The 21,530-nt window shown below is 41.9% G+C and overlaps 1 protein-coding gene across 3 annotated transcripts in view; it reads right to left on the bottom strand.

Annotated features, from left to right (window-relative positions):
• Nucleotides 1–21,530, bottom strand: part of htr4 (5-hydroxytryptamine receptor 4) — a 148,273-nt gene that overhangs the window by 74,684 nt on the left and 52,059 nt on the right. The gene's annotated exons all lie outside the window — the stretch shown is intronic.

The raw sequence follows: 21,530 nt of genomic DNA, 5'->3' as shown, positions 1-21,530 counted from the left end.
CAGAGGAGGCCATGGATTGACATGCTGAGATGGGAATGGGAAATAGAATTGAAATGGGTGGCCATCGGGAGATCCTGCTTTTTCTGGCAGATGGAGCGTAGGGTCTCGGCAGAGCAGTTTCCCAATCTATGTCAGGTCTCATTGATATACAGGAAGCTACACCGGGAGCACCAGATAGAGTAGATGACCCCAGCAGACTCACGGGTGAAGTGTCACCTCACCTGGGAGGGCTGTTTGGGACCATGAATGGTAGTGAGGGAGGAGGTGTAGGGACAAGTGTGGCACTTGCTGCACTTGCAAGGCTAAGTGCCAGGAGGGAGATCAGTGGGGAGGGATGAATAGTAAAGGGGGTTGCGTAGGGAGAGATCCCTGTGGAAAGTGGAGGGGGATGGGTGGCAAAAGATGTACTTGGTGGTGGTATCCTGCTGGACATGGTGGAAGTTACAGAGAATTATACGCTGGATGTGGAAGCTGATGGGGTGATAAGTGAGGACAAGAGGAACCCTATCCCTGGTGGGATGGCAGGTGGAGGTTGGAGGAGCAACACCTCATATACTATCTAGGTAATCTCCAGCTCCTTGGTATGAACATAGAACTCTCCAACTTCCTAATTCCCTCCCCCTCCCTTCCCCTATCCCTTGTTTCACTCTGCCCCCTCCCCCAGCTGCCTATCACCTCCCTCATGGTTCCGCCTCCTTCTACTACCCATTGTGTTTTCCCCTATTCCTTCTTCACCTTTCCTGCCTATCACCTCCCCAACCCCTTTATCTTTCCCCTTACTGGTTTTTCACCTGGAACCTACCACCCTTCTCCTTCCCACCCTCCCCCCACCTCCTTTATAGAGCCTCTGCCCCTTCCCTCTACAGTCCTGACGAAGGATTCTGGCCCAAAACGTTGACTGATGCAGCCCGACCTGCTGAGTTCCTCCAGCGTGTTGTGAGTGTTGCTTTGACCCCAGCATCTGCAGAGTATTTTGTGTTTTGGATGCGGTGAGGGAGGTGAGGGCAGCGTTGATGGTGGAGGAAGGGAAGCCCCTTTCTTTGAAGAAGGAGGACATTTCATTAGTTCTGGAATGAAAAGTCTCATGCCAAGGGTAGATATGGCGGCAAGAGAGGAGCTGAGAGAAGGGAATGGCATTTTTGCACGTGACAGGGTGGGAAGAGGTATAGTCCAGGTTGCTATGAGAAGCAGTAAGTTTGTAAAAGTTATCTGTAGATATACTGAGATGGAGACAGAGAGATTAAGAAAGAGGAGGGAGGTGTCAGAAATGGACCAAGTAAACTTGAGGGCATTGTGGAAGTAGGAGGCAAAGTTGATGAAGTTGATGAGCTCAGCATGGGTGCAGGAAACAGCATCAATGCGGACATTGATGTAGTGTGGAAAAAGCAGGGGAGTGATACTGATGTAGGCTTGGAACGTGGACTGTTCCACGTAGCTGACAAACAGGCAGGAGTTGCCTGGACCCATGCAAGTGCCATGGCAACACCTTTGGTTTGAAGGAGGTGGGAAGAGCCAAAGGAGAAATTATTGAGAGTGAGGACTAGTTCTGCCAGATGGAGGAGAGTGGTGGTGGAAAGTAACTGCTTGGGTCTGTTGTCAAGAAAGAAGTGAAGAGCCCTCCTGATGGGGGATGGAGGTGTATAGGGATTGAATATCCATCGCGAAAATGAGACAGGGAACTTGAAATCATTGAAAATATCCTGGGCATATGAAGTGTCACAGATGTAGGTCGGAAGGGACTGAACCTGGGGAGGGAGATAAAGCAGAGTTGAAGTATGCAGATATAATTTTGGGGGTGGGGTGGGAGCAAGCAGAAACAATGGGTCTACCTGGACAGGCAAGTTTGTGGAGCTTGGGTAGGAGGTAGAAACAGGAGGTGGGGGTTAAGGAAACTATGAAATTGGTGGCAGTGGATGGGAGATCCCAGAGTTGATAAGGTCAGTGATGGTGCAGAGACAACAGCTAGTTCTCAAGAGTTAAGTAAAAGAAGGTGTCTGAGAGTTGTTGCTGGGCCTTAGCAAGCTACAGGTCAGTCCGCTAGACTTCTACAACACCCTCCTTATCTGCAGGTTACATGCTGCAATTGGGATTGGTGCAGAGAGAGTGGAGAGCAGCATGTTTGGAAGGAGTGAGGTTAGAATTGGAGAGAGGAGTAGTAAAGTTGAGACATTTGATGTGTTATTGGCAGATAGCAATGAAAAGATCCAGAACAGGCAGCAGACCAGAGCAGGGTTTCCGGGAAGAGGGGGAGGGTTGAAGATAGGAGAAGGGGTCATCAGTATTGGCTGGAGAGTCCTTGCCAAAGAAATAGGCATGGAAACAGAGGCGGTGGAAGAAGAGCTCAACGTCATGGTGGGAGCAGAACTCACTGATGTGCAGGTGTAGGGGGACAAAGGTGAGGACCTTACTGAAGACAGAATATTTTCCTTCAGCGAGGAGAATGTTGGAGAGAATTGTGAAGACTTGGTACAGATGAGATCTGGGATCAGAAGGGGGAAGAAGGCTAGTAGTGTCTGAGGAGAGGGTAAGATTGGATTGTTCAGTGAGGGTCGGGTGGGAGGAAGATGAAGTCCCCAAGGAAACAAGAGCTGACAGTGGGACCTGAGGGAAAAGGGATTGCAGGGTTGTGGTGGGGGAGAGGGACACTGGGGTTCCAGTGGCAGCGCGTAAAATCTCAGCTTGGAGCTGTTGTCAATCAAGGTCAAGGCTGGAGTTTTTTTTACATTATTTGGCAATGACTTGGATAACGGAATAGATGGGTTTTATGGCCAAGTTTGCAGATAATATGAAGATAGGTGGAGGGAAGGTGGTTTTGAGGAAGTAGAGAGGCTACAGAAGGACTAAAACAGATTAGGCAAAGAAGTATCAGATGGAATACAGAGGCATTAGCAATGATCTTTCAAAAGTCGATAGGTTCTGGCATGGTTCCAGAGGACTGGAAGATTGCAAATGTCACTCCGCTATTTAAGAAGGGGGCAAGGAAGCAAAAAGGAAATTATAGACCCGTTAGCTTGACATCAGTGGTTGGGAAGTTGTTGGAGTCGATTGTCAAGGATGAGGTTATGGAGTACCTGGAGGCATATGACAAGATAGACAGAACTCGGCATGGTTTCCTAAAGGAAAATCCTGCCTGACAAACCTATTACATTTTTTTGAGGAAATTACAAGTAGGCTAGACAAGGGAGATGCAGTGGATGTTGTATATTTGGATTTTCAGAAGGCCTTTGACAAGGTGCCACACATGAGACTGCTTAACAAAATAAGTGCCCGTGGAATTACAGGAAAGTTACATATGTGGATAGAGCATTGGCTGATTGGCAGGAAACAGAGAGTGGGAATAAAGGGATCCTATTCTGGTTGGCTGCCGGTTACCAGTGGTGTTCCACAGGGGTCTGTGTTGGGGTGACTTATTTTTACGTTGTACATCAACGATTTGAATTATGGAATAGAAGGCTTTGTGACTAAGTTTGCTGATGATACAAAGATAGGTGGAGGGCCAGTAGTGCTGAGGAAACAGAGAGTCTGCAGAGGGACTTGGATAGATTAGTAGAATGGGCAAATAAGTGGCAAATGAAATACAATGTTGGAAAGTGTATGGTTATGCACTTTGGCAGAAGAAATAAACAGGCAGACTATTATTTAAGTGGGAAGACAATTCAAAGTTCTGAGATGCAACAGGACTTGGGAGTCCTCATGCGGGATACCCTTAAGGTTAACCTCCAGGTTGAGTCGGTGGTGAAAAAGGTGAATGTAATGTTGGCATTCATTTCTAGAGGAATAGAGTATAGGAGCAGGGATGTGATGTTGCGGCTCTAAAAGGCACTGGCAAGACCTCATTTGGAGTACTGTGGGCAGTTTTGGGCTCCTTATTTAAGAAAGGATGTGCTGATGTTGGAGAAGGTACAGAGACGATTCACTAGAATGATTCGGGGAATGAGAGGGTTAACATATGAGGAACATTTGTCGCTCTTGGACTGTATTCCTTGCAGTTTAGAAGATTGAGGGGGGACCTCATAGAAACATTTTGAATGTTGAAAGGCATGGACAGAGTGGATGTGGCAAAGTTGTTTCCCATGATGGGAGAGTCTAGTATGAGAGGGCATGACTTAAGGATTGAAGGGCGCCCATTCAGAACAGAGGTGCGAAGAAATTTTTTTAGCCAGATGGTGGTGAATCTATGGAATTTGTCACCATGGGCGGCAGTGGAGGCCAAGTCACTGGGTGTATTTAAGGCAGAGATTGATATGTATCTGAGTAGCCAGGGCATCAAAGGTTATGGTGAGAAGGCGGGGGAGTGGGACTAAATGGGAGAATGGATCAGCTCATGATAAAGTGGCAGAGCAGACTCGATGGGCCAAATGGCCGACTTCAGCTCCTTTGTCTTTTGGTCTAATACAGTGTTGGGAAGTGTATGGTCATGCACTTTGGTAGAAGGAATAAAAGGGTAGACTACTTTCAATATGGAGAGAAAATTCAAAAATCCATGGTGCAAGGGACTTGGGAGTCCTTGTGCAGGATTCACGAAAGGTTAGTTTTCAGATTGAGTTGGTGGTGAGGAAGGCAAATATACTAGCATTCATTTTGAGGGGACTAGAATATAAAAGCAATGATGTAGTACTATGACTTTATAAAGCACTGGTGAGGTCACACCTGGAGTATTGTGAGCAGTTTTAGGCCCCTTATCTAAGAAGGGATGTGATGATATTGGAGAGGATTTAAAGGAAGTTCACAAAAATGATTGGGACTGAAAGGCTTATTATACGAGAAGTGTTTAATGGCTCTGGATCTCTACTCACTGGAATTCAGAAGAATGAGGGGTGACCTCATTGAAACCCATCGAATGTTGGAAGGCTGCAGTAGAGTAGATGTGGAGAGGATGTTTTTTATGGTGGAGGAGTCTAAGACATGAAGACACAGCCTCAGATTAGAAGTGTGTTCTTTTAGATTGGCGATGAAGAGGAATTTCTTTAGCCAGAGAGTCGTGAATCTGTGGAATTTGTTGCCACAGGCTGTTGTGGAGACCAAATCATTGGATATATTTAAGGTAGAGGTTGATAGATTCTTGATTAGTCAAGGCATGAAGGGATACTGGGAGAAGGGAGGAGATTGGTGCTGAGAGGGGAAATAGATTAGCCATGATGAAATGGCAGAGCAGACTCGAGAGGGCAAATGGCCTATTTCTGTTTCCTTATCATGGAGAGTGGGCACGTGGCCAAGTGGTTAAGGCATTGGACTAGTGACCTGAAGGTCGTGAGTTTGAGCCCCAGCCGAGGCAACGCGTTGTGTCCTTGACCAAGGCACTTAATCACACATTGCTCTGCGACGACACTGGTGCCAAGCTGTATGGGTCCTAATGCCCTTCCCTTGGACAACATTGGTGTCGTGGAGAGGGGAGACTTGCAGCATGGGCAACTGCCGGTCTTCCATACAACCTTGCCAGGCCTGCGCCCTGGAGAGTGAAGACTTTCCAGGCACAGATCCATGGTCTCGCAAGACTAACAGATGCCTTTATTTATCATGGAGATGGAGTCAGGGTGTGCAAGAGTGAGCTTTGATCTAAGCACTGGGCTGATTTGGAAAGGTCAGGTACGGACTGGAATGTGGTGGCGAAGTCCAGGCCCAGACGTATCAAAGCAACAGGGCCAGGGTCCTAGTTCAAAGGACGACCTATTGTTTTGACAATTTAAATGTCAGGCTGGATAGGTTGAAAGAGCCGGGTGTCAAGACCAGAGGGGAGGGTTGAGCCGATTCTGTTTGCTGCTCCGTGACATTTGCACCACTTTCCGTGGTGGAGCTGAGACTGTGGCCAGGCTTCATGTCTGCAAGCTCAGTTTCGTTCTGCTGTGTGATGAACTGAGGGTGAGGCTCTGCGCTGCTCTGGCTGCTTTGGGGTTTGTGTCTATGGACTCACTTTCGTTCTGAATGCTGTTGCTTGCTTTTATTGTTTGCACGATTTGTGTTTTATTTTCTCTCTCTCTGCCTCTGCGCATTGGGTGTTAGTCTTTTTTTTAATGGGTTCCTTCAGGTTTATTGTCTAGTGGCTGTCTATAAAGGGACGAATATCAAAGTTGTATAATTTGCACATACTTAGATACGTTGAACTTTTAAGACATGAAGAGTCGTAAGACAGTGGTACCACAGCATAGTGAGAGGAAGGATAAGAGGGTATAGAATCTTGCTGGGGTAAGTGGCTGTTCTTTATACACCAGCAACAAATGAGGCGGCCTCCACTCAGCATTAGCTATGCTGTTGTATAGCTGTGGTTGGAAGCCAGCTCTTGCATGACCGTGTTAGCATTACTAAATATGACAGCTTGCACTGTTTAAAAGTCTCCTGAGGACTAAACCCAGTGGAAGCAAAATACTTGATTGTTTTTTTTTTGATTTTGAGACTAAAAGCCAAAAAATATACATTAAGCTTTAGGCTTCTACGGGGTCGATTTTTTTCAAGGATCAATAATTGTCTTCAAAAGGTCTTGCGCATTTCCTATTAAAATAAAACTGATACTTTCAAGGAAAAGATAAAAACAATGTGCATTTTATAGACTTTCACAACCCACAGTAGATATTAAGGTGCTCCACGGCCAACAAAGTTCTTTGCAGTGTAGGAATGTAGAAGGTAATTTGACAATTAAGGTAAAATTAATCCCTTTAATTGGTTTTATTTGAGTCAGTTAAAGTTAACATATTGACCTGAACACCAGGAACTCTTTTAAAATATTGTCTTTGGGAGAAGATACACCAGTCAGTTGGCTGGGATATTAACAGATCATCAGATTGTGAGCTGGAGTGGGGGAGTGCTCTGGGTCGGATGCTGGGCCTGAATGAAAGGTGGTAGACAGGTGATGGTGTGGGTGGTTGGATTCCAGACAATTAGATTGGTGATTGAGGGTAGGGTGCGGTCAGGGAGTAGGTCAAGAAAGCGAGGGATTAGTGCTGGAATCAGGGAGTTGGGGGTTGTGAAATGGGGATAGGGGCTGACTGAGAGTTATATGGAGTTGGTCACAGATTGTCACAGCACATAGCTACTGTTTCTGCTTGCTTTTTCTCGTGGGGTTCCAGCATAATCAATACAACAGAATACAACTTTTCAATTTTTTTAGAATGAAACTTCATTTTAAAAAGGCACACGTTAAAATATTTACCGCGTCCTGGATGTGCTTTTTTCCGACAAAGCCACCAAATATATTTTAGTGCTCTAATAGGGTATGTAGCTTAACTTTCTTCAATGATTTTTTTGATGAAATCTCATTATTGCCTGACTGGGAAAGATTCTAGAAATCCTCACTGGATAAGTTAGTAAGAGGTGAGTTTAGGAGGTCTCAGCAGTGGTTGCAAATTCTTGCTTACTCTACCTGACAGGGACTTGAGGAAGCATTCAGTTTTGGATTGGAATAAAGATTTGATCATTGTAGACTAGTTTGTGAAAGTAATATTTTAAAGAGGCAGCCAATTTTCCAATTAAGTAGTGGCTGGCCCTTGCGTCAACTCTAGTTTGGTGAGGCAAGGGAAAATTGCCTAGACTGGTAGTTATTTAAGATAAATATAGGTAATTTTTAAGTTGCCTGTGGTGGATTCCCAATGTCAGACTCTATGTCCCAGAAATGAGGTCCTCATGACCTGAAAGCAAAACAAGCTGTACAACTATAAGAACCAGATTTTCCTCTTTGGTTAAATGTGGAGTATTTGGAGAACTTTTGGAAGTCAAACTACAAGAAGCAGAGATTGTCTCTCACACTGCTACCTACATTTACTGGCTAGAAGTAAAAATTGATAAGTGTAATCAATTATTTTATTTTTTTCCTCTTCCTTTAATATGCACAATATAACAAGAGTGAGAGACTTGAAATTCCAAGTGCCAATCAAACCCTAAGATAGTTGTTGTCCACCTTTTCTCGGCAGTTACAGCACAGAAGACATTGCAAGGGGGGACATCATCGAAGAGGATGAAGCTTATTTCTTTTATTACTCTCTTTTAAAGTTAGGGAGCGACACAGGAACAAAGCAGTTAGCATTACACTATTACAGTGCAAGTGACCCGGGTTTAATTCCGCCACCGTCTGTAAGGAGGTTCTTCCCGTGACCATGTAGGATTCCTTCCGATTTCTCCGACTTCCTCCCACATTCCAAAGGTGTATAGGTTAGTAGCTTAACTGGTGAAATGGTTTGTACTTGGGTGGCATTGGGCCAGAAAGACTGCTACTGTGCTGTATCTGTAAATTAAAAAAATAATAAACAGAGGCTACATTTTAATGGTAGACGATAATTGAACTGGTGTGCAGAGTAGTTGGGATCCAGGAGTTGGAGGAAATGTTAGGGGTGGGGTGGAGGTGGAATTTAGTTTAGGAGGGGGTTGTGGTATTGTAACGGAGAATTAGTTAGGTCTGTATGGTAGTAATGTGGATGTGTATGAGGGAGTTGAGAGTGTGGATGATAGGGATGCGGAGATTGGATCAGCTGATGGTTGGGAGGTACAGATTATTCTGAAAGGCCCACTCTTTTAACTTGCATGATGGGAAACCGAAAATCAACAGGAACCAAATTTTTTCTTCTGCTTTGTTCTGATTTTCAAAACTATTCTGATTTTCTGACTGTTCAAGTGGACTTACATTTATACGAAAAATGCCACCACATAGGAGATCCAGTGTTGCAAACACAGGAATAATAAAAAGTGCTGCTTATTACCGAAGTATTGTGAATGTATCCCAGTTGTATATCTTATGAGGGGAGTTGTATATCTTATGACAGATGCAGGATTCAGATGATCAGGGAGGTTATTAGGATTGTTGGGGACAATGGATGGGTTAGATCATAAAAGGTTAAAGGGCTCTTGGTTGTGTAGGAACCCAGGACTGAATGGGGCTTTGGCTCATTTTTAGCTCTGTATTGGTGGGAGGCAGAAATGGCTTAATGTTGAGAAACCTGTTTTCTATTTAAAGATTAGTAACAGATGAAAAAAGAATTCTTGAAACCATTGATGTGTCTGCTCACTGAGTCATCTCGGCATGATCTAGGAAGACTTGTTTTCAGTTTGGTTACAAATAGGGAATATATTAGCTGATGAGCCGAAGTTTGAAATTCTCCAGCAGTAATGCTATAAATTGGCATTCAGATCTTGTGCTCAATCCAAAAGCTCATTCCCTACTCTAGATCCTAGAGACAATTTTCAATGTTGACTTTCAATGCTGGACTCCACGAGAAGTCAGCAGTAGAGTGAAATAATAGTATCCACAAGTTTTGATTTCTACATTTGGCAACAGACTTGATTTCACTTACTTCAGTACAAGAAATTAGTAGCAAGATCTGAGTCACCATCTGGAAATACACCAGGGAAGAGATTTGATGTTAAATGTGTCCACCAGATGGCTGAATTTTCTCAATGAGGGGCAGAATTGTCAGCCCGATCTCTAGATGAACTTTTGATTAATTCTCATTTCCCACTGGATCAGATATACTTGGAACTACTAAGCTAAATAAGGAACAATTAAGACATCTGTGAAGAAACTCAACACAAGACTGATCCACAGAACATTAATCCATGCCCAAGGAAATTTATGGTAAACAATAAGCTGTGCATATAAGCTTGGTTCTAGGATAATATATGTCTATGGTCAATTACAAAGAGGCCACCAAGGCAAACACTAACTTTATTTAATAGATTTTGAAAACTACTAGTATCTCGGTTATCCTAGCAACATTGCACACATTCCAAACTGACTTTTCTTCTAACATTAATGTTGCTAGAGATTTAAATATGAGAACCATGTTGTATAATGCTATGCCCGCAGTTGCAAAAGCCATCTTCAAACAAGTGAGGAATTTTCTGGAAGCTTTATTTCTAAGAGTAATCTTGCATACTATGTTAAAGTTCACATGCACTCTACTTTCTTGATTTACAATCAGAAGAAATGTTGGAATTTATATTGCTTTGCTTTGAGAATTTAGTGAAGGGGGGGAGAGTGGGAAATGTCTTGGTTTCTGTTTGATGGACAAATGAGAGATGATTACAATAAGTGAGCATTAAAATGTGCACACAGACACTGAAAGCCAAAGTAAGTTAGTGTTGTGGCCATGTCCTCAAGGTAAGAAAATGGTATATCTATTTTTGCAAGTTTACTATAAGTCATCTTCTTTCTCTGAATGCCTTACATTCTCTCAGCAATTGTTCTTCCTCCCCATCCCACAACCACAACCCTAATACGTACCCATATCTCTCCCTCTCTCCTCCATCTCCTCTCCTTCCATCTCCTCCATTTCTTACTCCCATCTCTTTTACCTCTTTCTTCTCCCCCTCACCTCTCTTCTGTCCTTAAGCTCCTCTCCCAATTGTTCCTCTCTGCCCCATCTCTTCCTCTTCTCTCTCTTCCCTTCCCTTCTTCCTTATTTTTCTTTATTCCCTTTCTGTCCTCCCTTTTCTACCTTCTTTCTTATTCTCTCCTACTCCCCCTTTTTTTTTCTCTCTTCCCCTCTTTTTTATTTCACTTTCCCTCTCCACCTCTTGAGTATCTCCTGTGACTCCTATATCCTTTGTCACAATGCTGGAAATCACGTGAGAATAAAGAGACTAGGCATGACAGGTGTTTGTTTCTTTTTCCTCACATTTGTGCTTAGGCAACAGTCATTGCTAGAAATGGAAAGAATTGATCTCCAAAAGTAAATAGTGTTTTTAAGGATGTAACTTTTTAATATTAGTTGCCTCTTACAGCTGTAGGAATTTCCAGGGCTTACTGAAATTTTGTAACCAATTGTGTCACTTGACAAGCAAAAATTAAATCAAAATGTACGATACCTTTTAAACATCCATGTAAACAAACTCAAAATCTTGAAAATATAATAGAGGTTTAAAAAAAGCCAGTATTAGTGAAAGCGTGTGGCCAACTTGCAAACTAAAGAAAGCGAGTTCTATTATTTTCTGTGAACACTATATCAGCACTTCAGATACATATTATCACATGATTGGACATTTTCAAAACATGAATACTTATTAAAGTAATGCTGTCAAAACACAATCTGGTGCCTGTGGTATGAGAAGTCTGTTTTGATGAAAAGTTTTCTCTAATACTGAACTTCGGCAACTCAATTCAAGGACATTACAGAGGGAAATAGGAAAGTTTTCTGCCATCCTGGAAGACATTTCTGTGCTCAATAATATGGTATTTTTATATTGCTTTGGATTTGCAGCATCTGCAGACTTTCTCTTTTTTTTATGATTTATTGACCATCAGTTTTCTTTTAAATTTATTGTCCTGCAAGGATTATTTAGTTCCTTATAAAGATCCTGCAAGGTAGGTCAAGTTATAAGAATCATTTCATGGTTGAAATATCAGTTCTGGTGAATTCCTATATTAAAACTGTTCTGGATTAAGGTAAGATGACTGCAGTAAAGCGAAAATAAACTACTTTCTAACTGTCACTCAGAGTGATGGATGGTTGGTATATTGAACTCTTGCTGCCTTTTAAAATGGTGGTCAATTAACTCACAGTCTTCAAGCATTTTTATCTATTTAGCTGAAAACAAATGATCAGTCATTGAGGAGTCAGAGAAGGGTTTTTGCCAAGAAGTTTCTACAGTCAGTTGTGTTATCAGATTGCTTATGTTAATTATCATACAGTGTGCCATCAAAGGGTCTCAGACTTTAAACATCAATAGCTGTATTATTTGGAGAATAATTTCTTATGGCGTGACAACTTGATTTGTAGATTGTACTCTTGCTGACCATGGCTGTCCACTGGGAGCTCAGAATTTAATTATCTCCAAGTCAGAAAAAATGCTTATTATTTTATTTATGTAAATAGACTGCAAAAGTAAAATGTTCCAATTATTATGCCAAGTAATTGTCATTTAGAAGAATACAAGAAGCTCTCAGAGCATTTGCAATTAACCAGCAGTGAAGCTAAAATTACTGCAGAATTAAATTTTCACAGACTTGAAGTTTCCATACTTCAGGTTCTAAGAGAAAATTTAAAAGAATTCTCAATAGTCACTTGGAGTATCGTGCGCATTTAATCCCTTATCTAAGAAAGGACGTGCTCACGATGGAGAGGGTTCAAAAGAGGTTTACAAAAATGATTCCAGACTGAAAGGCTTGTCATAAAGAGCGTTTGATGGCTTTGGTCCTGTACTCAACTGAATTCAGAAGAATGAAGGGGAATCTCATTGAAAACTATCAAATGTTGAAAGGCCAAGATAGAGCGGATTTGGAGGGGATGTTTCCTGCGGTGGGGGACACAACCTCAGGGCATGAAGCAATATGGGGAGAGGGTAGGAGATTGGGGCTGAGAGGGAAATGGGAAATAGATCAGCCAGAATGAAATGGTGGAGCACATACAAGGGCCAACTGGCTTAATTCTGCTCTGAAATCTTTTAATTCTGCACTGATTAGTAACTCGTTAAGTTAGCTATACCTTCCAATTTGTTGTCTTCTACCCCTTGAAGGAATGGAGCATTGTCCCATCACTTCTTGCCATGCAAAATTTAAACCTGGTATTAATAAACAGAGGTGACAAGAGTTTCTGAATTATTGGCCTTACAGGAAGTTTAGTACCAATATCAATTTATTCTACTGTGCCTGTGCCAATAATAATCCCTCCGTGAAGTCATCAAAGTAAAAACTGTTGTGCCCAGGACAGTGATAATTGGGAGGTAAAAGGGCCAATTTGGTTTCACAATGTCATCCCACATATTTTTCTAGGGAGTTATCAGGAGTTCTTAGCTACCAACTAAGTATTATGACTACAATAGAACATATACATAAACTGGGTTTCTCCAACTGGCTGTCCAGATGCTACCTAACAAATAGCCATCATTAACGACATGATTTTTAAAAGCTCCAGCACTTTAAATCTATGCCTCACAGGTCACAACTTCCATTCTTCATTCAGCCTTTCTAACCTGACCACCGATGCCCACCAATGAAACACCAATGCCCAGGCATGGAAAGATCTACAAGAAGTGGTGAAACAGCCCAGTCCATCACAGGCAAGGCCTAACCCATCTTGGAGCACGTTTACATGCAGCATTGTTACAAGAAGGGAACATCCATTATCAAGGACCCCCATCATCTAGGCCATGCTCTTTTCTCACTGCTGCCATTGGGAAGAAGGCACAAGAGCCTTAGGTCCCATACCACCAGGTTCAGGAACAGTTGTTATCCTTCAACCATCAGGCTGCTGAACCAGCGTGGATAATTTCACTCACCTCAGCAATGAAGGGATTCCATAACCTATGGACTCACTTTCAAGAATTCTACCACACATATTGTTACTATTATTTATTGACTCTTTTTAATTATTTGCATAATTTGTCTTCTTTTGCACATTGGTTGTTTGCCAGTCTTTGTTATGTATAGTTTTTTCATAAATTCCACATTATTTTTTATTTCCCTGTACATGCTGGTAAGAAAATGAATCTCAAGGTAGTATCTGGTGACATTTACGTACTTGGATGATATATTTATTTTGAATTTTGAACTTTAAACCATTCTCCTGTCCCTAGTCTCCTGTCAGTGAGGTGGACATGCTGCATTGATTGAAATGGGTGAGCTGCCTTCATAGTATTGATCATTTTCTTCGATTATCACAGTGAGGCTCAGCTCCAGGCACATTCTGAAAGTCAGATCTAAAGACATCGGAACAGGATTCTGCCATTCCGTTCCACCATTCCAGCATGGCTTATTTATAACTTCTCTCAACCCCATTCTCCTGCCTTCTCCCTGTAACCTTTGATACCCTAATCAATCAAGGACCTATCAACTTTGCTTAAGTAAACTTAACGAACTCGCCTGCATAACTGTCTGTGGCAACGAACTTCACAGGTTCACCACTCTCTGGTTAAAGAAAAATTTTCTTATCTCAGTTCTCAATGGATGTCCAAGTACAGGCCCAGAGCCATCAAATGATCTCAATACTATATGTTAACTCTTTCATTCCTGGGATCATTCTTATAAATCTCCTCAGGGGCCTCCCCAATACCAGCATATCCCTTCTTAGATAAGGGGCCCCAAACTGCTTACAATACTCCTTATAAATGATCAGCATTATATCCTTGCTTTTGCATTCTAGTCCTTCCACCATTTTTCCTTCAGTCAAAGTGCTTGACTGTACACTTCCCTACATTATATTCCATATGCCACTTCTTTGTCCATTCTCCAATATGTCCAAGTCCTTCTGGAGATACTTCGTTCCTCGGCACTACCCACCCCTCCACCTATTTTCGTATCGTCCGCAGACTTGGCTACACAGCTATTAATTCCTTCATCCAAATCATTGATATATAATGTGAAAAGAAACAGTCCCAATACTGACCCCTGCGAAACACCACTAGTCACTGACACCAAACCAGAGAAGGCCCCAGTGAGACTTGTTCTGGAGCTGCTCTGGCCTATGGTCAGGCCCCGACAAGGAGTTGAGGATGCCATCGTCAACCTGCTGAACCATGTCTACACCCACCTGGACAAGCCAGCGAGCACTGTGAGGGTCATGTTTTTTGACTTCTCCAGTGTGTTCAACACCATCTGCCCTGCTCTGCTGGGGGAGAAGCTGACAGCGATGCAGGTAGATGCTTTCCTGGTGTCATGGATTCTTGATTACCTGACTGGCAGACCACAGTATGTGTGCTTGCAACAGTGTGTGTCTGACAGAGTGATCAGCAGCACTGGGGCTCCACAGGGGACTGTCTTGTCTCCCTTTCTCTTCACCATTTACACCTCAGTCTTCAACTACTGCACAGTCTTGTCATATTCAGAACTTTTCTGATGACTCTGCCATAGTTGGATGCATCAGCAAAGGAGATGAGGCTGAGTACAGGGCTACGGTAGGAAACTTTGTCACATGGTGTGAGCAGAATTATCTGCAGCTTAATGTGAAAAAGACTAAGGAGCAGGTGGTAGACCTGAGGAGAGCTAAGGTACCGGTGACTCCTGTTTCCATCCAGGGGGTCAGTGTGGACATGGTGGTGGATTACAAATACCTGGGGATACGAATTGACAATAAACTGGACTGGTCAAAGAACACTGAGGCTGTCTACCAGAAGGGTCAGAGCCGTCTCTATTTCCTGAGAAGACTGAGGTCCTTTAACATCTGCCGGACGATGCTGAGGATGTTCTACGAGTCTGTGGTGGCCAGTGCTATCATGTTTGCTGTTGTGTGCTGGGGCAGCAGGCTGAGGGTAGCAGACACCAACAGAATCAACAAACTCATTCGTAACGCCAGTGATGTTGTGGGGATGGAACTGGACTCTCTCACGGTGGTGTCTGAAAAGAGGATGCTGTCTAAGTTGCATGCCATCTTGGACAATGTCTCCCAACCACTACATAATGTACTGGGTGGGCACAGGAGTACATTCAGCCAGAGACTCATTCCACCGAGATGCAACACAGAGCGTCATAGGAAGTCATTCCTGCCTGTGGCCATCAAACTTTACAACTCCTCCCTTGGAGGGTCAGACACCATGAGCCAATAGGCTGGTCCTGGACTTATTTCCTATCTTGGCAGAATTTACATATTACTATTTAACTATTTATGGTTTTATTACTATTTATTATTTATTATTTATTATTTATGCAACTGTAACAAAAATCAATTTCCCCCAGGATCTATAAAATATGACTATGCTATGCTATACTATACTATTTACTGCTATTCTTTGCCTCCTGCCAATCAGCCAATCCTCTATCCATGCAAGTACCTTTCATGTATTACCGTGGGCTCTTATCTTGTTAAGCAGTCTTATGTGCAGCACCTTGTCAAAGGCCTTCTGAGAATCCAAATAAACAACATCTACTGACTCTCCTTTGTCTATCCAGCCTGTTATTTCCTCAAAGAATTCCAACTGTTTTGTCAGGCATAATTTCCCCTGGAAAAACTCATGCTGACTTTGGCCTCTTTTATCATGTGCTTCCAACTACCCCAAAACCTCATCCTCCAACAGCTTTCTAACCTCTGAAGTCTGGCTAACTGGCTGATAATTTCTTTATTTTGCCTCCTTCCCTTAAAGACTGAAGTGACATTTCCAATTTTCCAGTCCTCTGGAACCATTCCAGAATCTAGTGATTCCTGAAAGATTATTACTAATTCCTGCATAACTCTTCAACTATCTCTGTCAGAACCCTGGGTACAGTCCATCTGGTCCAGATGACTATCTACCTTCAGAATTTTCAGCTTCCCAAGTATCTTCTCCTTAGTAATAGCAACTACATTCATTTCTGCCACCTGATACTCTCGCATTTCTGGCAATACTGCTAATGTCTTCCACAGAGAAGATTGGCACAAAGTACTTAAGTTCATCCATCATTTTTTTGTCCCCCATTACTACCTCTCCAGCTTCATTTTCCAGCTGTCCAATCTCTATGCTAGTCTCTCTTTTACTCTTTATATATCTGATAAAAATTTTGAATCCTCTTTTATATTATTGGCTAGTTTCCCTTCATAATTTATCTTTTTCCTCTTTGGCTTTTTTTGCTGGCTTGTGTTGGTTTTAGAAGCTTCTCAGTCCTCTAACTTCCCTTTACATTTTGCTATATTATATGCCCTCTCTTTTTTTTTTGTTTTTATGCTTGCATTAACTTCCCTGGTCAGCCACGGTTGCCTCATTTTCCCTTTAGAATACTTGTTCATCTTTGAGATATAAATTTCCAGCACCCTCTGAATTTCCCCCCCCAGAAACACCAGTCATTACTGTTCTGCCATCATTCTTGCTAGTGTTCCCTTCCAATCAACTTTGGCCAGCTCCTCTCTCATGCTTCAGTAATTCCTTTTACTCCACTGTAATACTGATACGTCTGATTTTAGCTTGTCCTTTTCGAGCTGTAGAGTGAATTCTATCATATTATAATCACTGTCTCCTAAGAGTTCCTTTAATTTAAGCTTCCTAATCAAATCTGCATCATTACCTAACACCCAATCCAGAAATGCTATTCCCCTAATGGGCTCAGCCCCCGGCTGCTCTAATTTTCCCCAATGTACCTGCATATGGAAATCCCCCATGATTAATGCAATGTTGTTCATTTTACATGTCTTTCTATCTCCCATTGTAGTCCCCATCTTGACCTTTGTATTTAACTCCCATCAGGGTTTTTTTTTGTTCTTGCAGTTTCTTAATCCTACCCATCAGAGTCTACATTATCTGATCCTATCTCACCTCTTTCTAGGGATTTGATTTCAATTTTTACCATGACAGACTCCCCACCCCTTCTGCCTATATTCCTGTCCTTTAGAAACAATGTGTATTCTTGGTTGTTAAGCTGCCAACTCTGATCTTGGGTCAGCCACAACTCGAGATGAACACATCATCATACTTGCCACCTCTAACTGTGCTACATGATCACCTACTGTACTCTGTATACTGTGTCCATTCAAATATAACACCTTCTGTTCTGTACTCACTACCATTTTTGCTTTTGGCCTCCCATTCTCCCATTACACTTTAACTCACCCCATTGACTGCAATTTTGCCCCATCATCTACCTGTCCTTCCTCACAGTCTTACTGCACACTGTATCTAAGTGTTTACCAACAGTCCCATCTTCAGCCCTATCTCTTCAGTTCCCATCCCCCTGCAAATTAGTTTTAACCCTCCCCTACAGCTCTAGCAAACCTGCCTGCAAAGATATTGTTCCCCCTTGGGTTTGAGTGGAACCCGTTCCTTTTGTACAGGTCATACCTTTCCTAAAAGAAATCCCAATGATTCATATGTCTAAAACCCTGCCCCGCCCCAGTTCCTCAACCACAAATTAATCTGCAAAATCACCCTATTCTTACCCTCAATGGTATGTGGCACAAGCAGCAATCCAGAGATTACTTTACTGGAGGTCCTGTTTTTCAGCTTTCTGCCTAATTCTCTATAGTCTCTCTTCAGGATCTCCTCCCTTTTCCTGCCTATGCTGTTGGTACTATGACTTTTGGCTGTTCATTCTTCCCTTTAATAATACTGTGGACCCCATCTGAGACATCTCTGTCCTTGGCACCTGGGAGGCAACATATCATCCAGGTGTCTCTTTCACATCCACAGAATCTGTTTCCTGCTCCTCTAACTAAGGAGGGGAACAACCACGCCGTACTAGCTGCCTATTCTCTTTCCCTGTCCTGCCAGTCATCCAGATACCTACCTCCTGTAACTTAAGGGGTGACTTCCTGCCTGTAGCTTCTAATTTTCATGTCCTCATTGAGCCAAAGGTCACCCAGCAGTAGCTTCAGTTCTTCAACATGGTCTCTAAGGAACTATAGCTTGGTGCACTTCATGCAGGGGTAGTGATCAGGGAGACAAGAAGTCTCCCAGAAATCCCACATCTCAAACAAAGAACATACCACTACCCCCGAACTCATTTTTGGGCTGAGCATACTTCTGGGCTGAAGGCACAGATGTATTTTCTGTTGTATTCAGGAAAAAATAACTCATTGTGAATAGGTTGCACTTACTCAAATTATTTGTTGATTTCATTCCTAACTTTGGAATCTAAAAACTGTGGTGAATCAGCAGGAAGGACTGTTGCCTGGTATTAACAATAAATGAGAGACATGGAATATGTCCTGAAGTCAGTCCCTGTTCTCTGCTAATTCTAGTGGGCAATTACAATCTCAGAGTTGTTGGGCTAAAGAAATAGAGAGTGAGGTCAATTTTTTTACATCTGTATCCTGGAGGTCAAGTTGTAATCAAGAGTAGTCTTGGCTCCAGATCTTGATGGTTCATAGCACTGCTAGTATTCAAGCTCAAAGTTCACGTGTAGAACTTAGTTATTTGAGCCTGGAAGTTATCAGAGTCTCTAACCCATGTTACTCTGTAAGCCCATTACATTAGAATCACCTTGAAATTATTCTCTAGTGACACAACAGCACACTGCACACTGCATACTCTGTTACTGTTTAATTCTAAAGCAACCGCAACCACATGGAAAGTATTTAATAAATGAGTGTTCATTTAAAAGTTCGACATTTTTGAACTGGAAATGCATGAATTTATATAGGAAATACTTGCTAGTGTGGATTTCTTTTGTAAATATCTGAGAATATTGCTGCAAAGTCATTGGTGAAGAATTCTGCTGATGAAGATCCAGTGCTGAGAAATCAGTTTCCTGTGATCACACCTTTGATCTTAAATTCTGGGGATTTCAATATTAACTCTTAAAAACTGATTAAAAGAGAGAAAAGAGGGGGCTGAAACATCCGAAGGGTTTGTCAATAATGCAAGTGTTATTTGGGATAGAACTCTAGCTATTTGGTATAAGCTGGAATCACTCATAAGCTCTGTGTACAAGGGAATAAATGGAGATGGATTAGCTGGTCCTAGAAATGAGAGAGGAAGGTAATAAATAAAACATAACATTCAAGGAAACCAAGTGGAAGGGCATGTTGTGATGATGAAATTGTGATTTTGCACCAGGATATAATAGAATGGAGTGCTTGGGTGAAAAACTGGCAAATAGAGTTTAACGTACACAGGGAAGTGGTGATCATGCATTTTGGTAAAATAATTCAAAGGCAGTGTATTTTCTAAATGGAGAGAGAATTTCAGAGCAATCTAGATGTTCTAGTGCCTGAATCACTATGTTAGGAGATGTTCAACGAACAGTTATGGCCTTTCTTGCAAAGTGGTTGGAGCTTATGAATTGGAGCAAGGTTGTAAGTGGGGAAGGGGCAGGAGGATAGGTTGTTACAGTTGTACAGAGTGTTGGTAAAGCCAAATTTGGAATACTGTGCATAGTACTTTTCCCCTTAACTAAAGTAATATAACAGCATTGGAAGCAGTCCAAAGGAGAGACATTAGACCAGGAAATTTCACTGGATCAAAATGTGCTCTATCAAAAGAGGCTGGACAGTTTTTATGGGCATTCCTAGGATTTCAGGAGAGAGGGAGAGGTGATATTACTCAGAGGAGGAGGGTGGTTTTGGTGGTGGATATTGAAATGGTTTCACTTGAGGGAGGGTCATGAAAGTGCACATAGCTACAAAATATGGAGCTGGTCTTTTAGACTGAAGTATATAAATGTTTCTTCTCTCAAAGTTTGGTGAATCTCTGGAAATCTCTCAGAGTGTGGTGAATCTCAGGAATTCTCTGCTCCTGAGGTTAGTGGTGATGGCAATGGATTAATATTTGAAAGAACAACGATTTGAGGGCTATGTGGAATTGGCACAGAAGAGGAGTAGACGTCAAGATAGAGCAGCAATGATCACACTGAGTGGTGGGAGAGGCTTGAGGATGCCAGCGGTCTACTCCTGCTGCTAATTTTGTATAGAATGTATTTTTGAAAAGAACAGGAGCAAGCTAATTCTGGAAACTGAAAGGTATCAAGGAGAAAAAAGCAAATAGGGCAGGGTTAGAGAGAGCAAGAGAAAATACAACCAATAGGGAGACAATCTGTAGGCAACAGACCACAAAGAAAAGGAAATGAAACCTACATACAATCACCTAGAGGGCAAGCCTCTGAGGTTTTGAGGAACAATATAAAATTGTTGTTGCTAAATAATTTATCTGCATTGGATGCATCTTAATAAAATAAAACTAATATACCTGTACACATTTTGTGGCCTGAGCAAATAAATCACTCTAGTCATGTTAACATAAATATTGGTCGGAAAATCTTACCTGTTTATATACAGTCATAAAACTGGAAGCAGACACTTTATAGGTGAGTACAAAAATAGTTGACACACTATTGGAAGTTTAAACAACAGATGGGAAAGTTGATCAAAATGTTAACTGCACTCAAAGGCAATCTGCCCAAGTTCCATGAAATTCTATCATGGAGATTTCTGAGTTCACATTTGGCACAGGGCAGTTAACAATCTATTTTATGCATTTTCATGAAATGTGATGAACTAACAAATTCAAGATTTTGAAATCTACTTGCCACACCTTTATAAATAATAACTATAAAATATAATTGCAATGCACATATGCATACAGTACAAAATTTTTCTAAGAATATTTCAATTCTGTAATTAACTAGAGTTTAGATGAGAGGGATAAGAATGTTTCCATTTAATCAACTAAGATTTTAGTGATTTACTCACAATGAACAATAATACTTCTCAAACTTACTGCCCTGAATTTCCTAGGTGACAGGAACTTTTCTTTGTAACGTGATATTTGTGTCACCTGTCTCATTCAACCCTGACTACACCAGTTATTCTGTTAATGGAACAACTTTAAAAATCCTGGTATGTTTCTCATTCCAATCCTACCAGGCCATAAGGGAAGGAAAATCAAAGGCCAAAACAAGCCAAAGTCTGTCAATTTTTGCCATTTCTAATGGTTCTGCTACATCAGTGCTCTGATCATTTTCAGTAGTATTTGCTCTTCTGTAACTCTTCCTGTGCTTCGCAATGTGGGATGCAAGAAGGAAATGGTGTTCTTATTGCTTAGCATGGCTAAGGTGTTAGTGATAAATAATCTCGGTCACACACTTCCATCATTAACAAAGTGATAAAGACACCCCACTGTATTTCCTGGAAACCACCCAATATGTTGTCTTAAATTTTACCGCTGAATTAAGTACTGGAACAGGAAGGAGAAAATTCTATTTATTAATTCTATTA

The sequence above is a fragment of the Mobula hypostoma genome, chromosome 7, assembly GCF_963921235.1.
Source record: "Mobula hypostoma chromosome 7, sMobHyp1.1, whole genome shotgun sequence".
Taxonomy (NCBI): Eukaryota; Metazoa; Chordata; class Chondrichthyes; order Myliobatiformes; family Myliobatidae; genus Mobula; species Mobula hypostoma.
The sequence above is the reverse complement of the archived record's forward strand: the minus strand, read 5'-3'. Positions and strand labels throughout refer to the sequence as shown.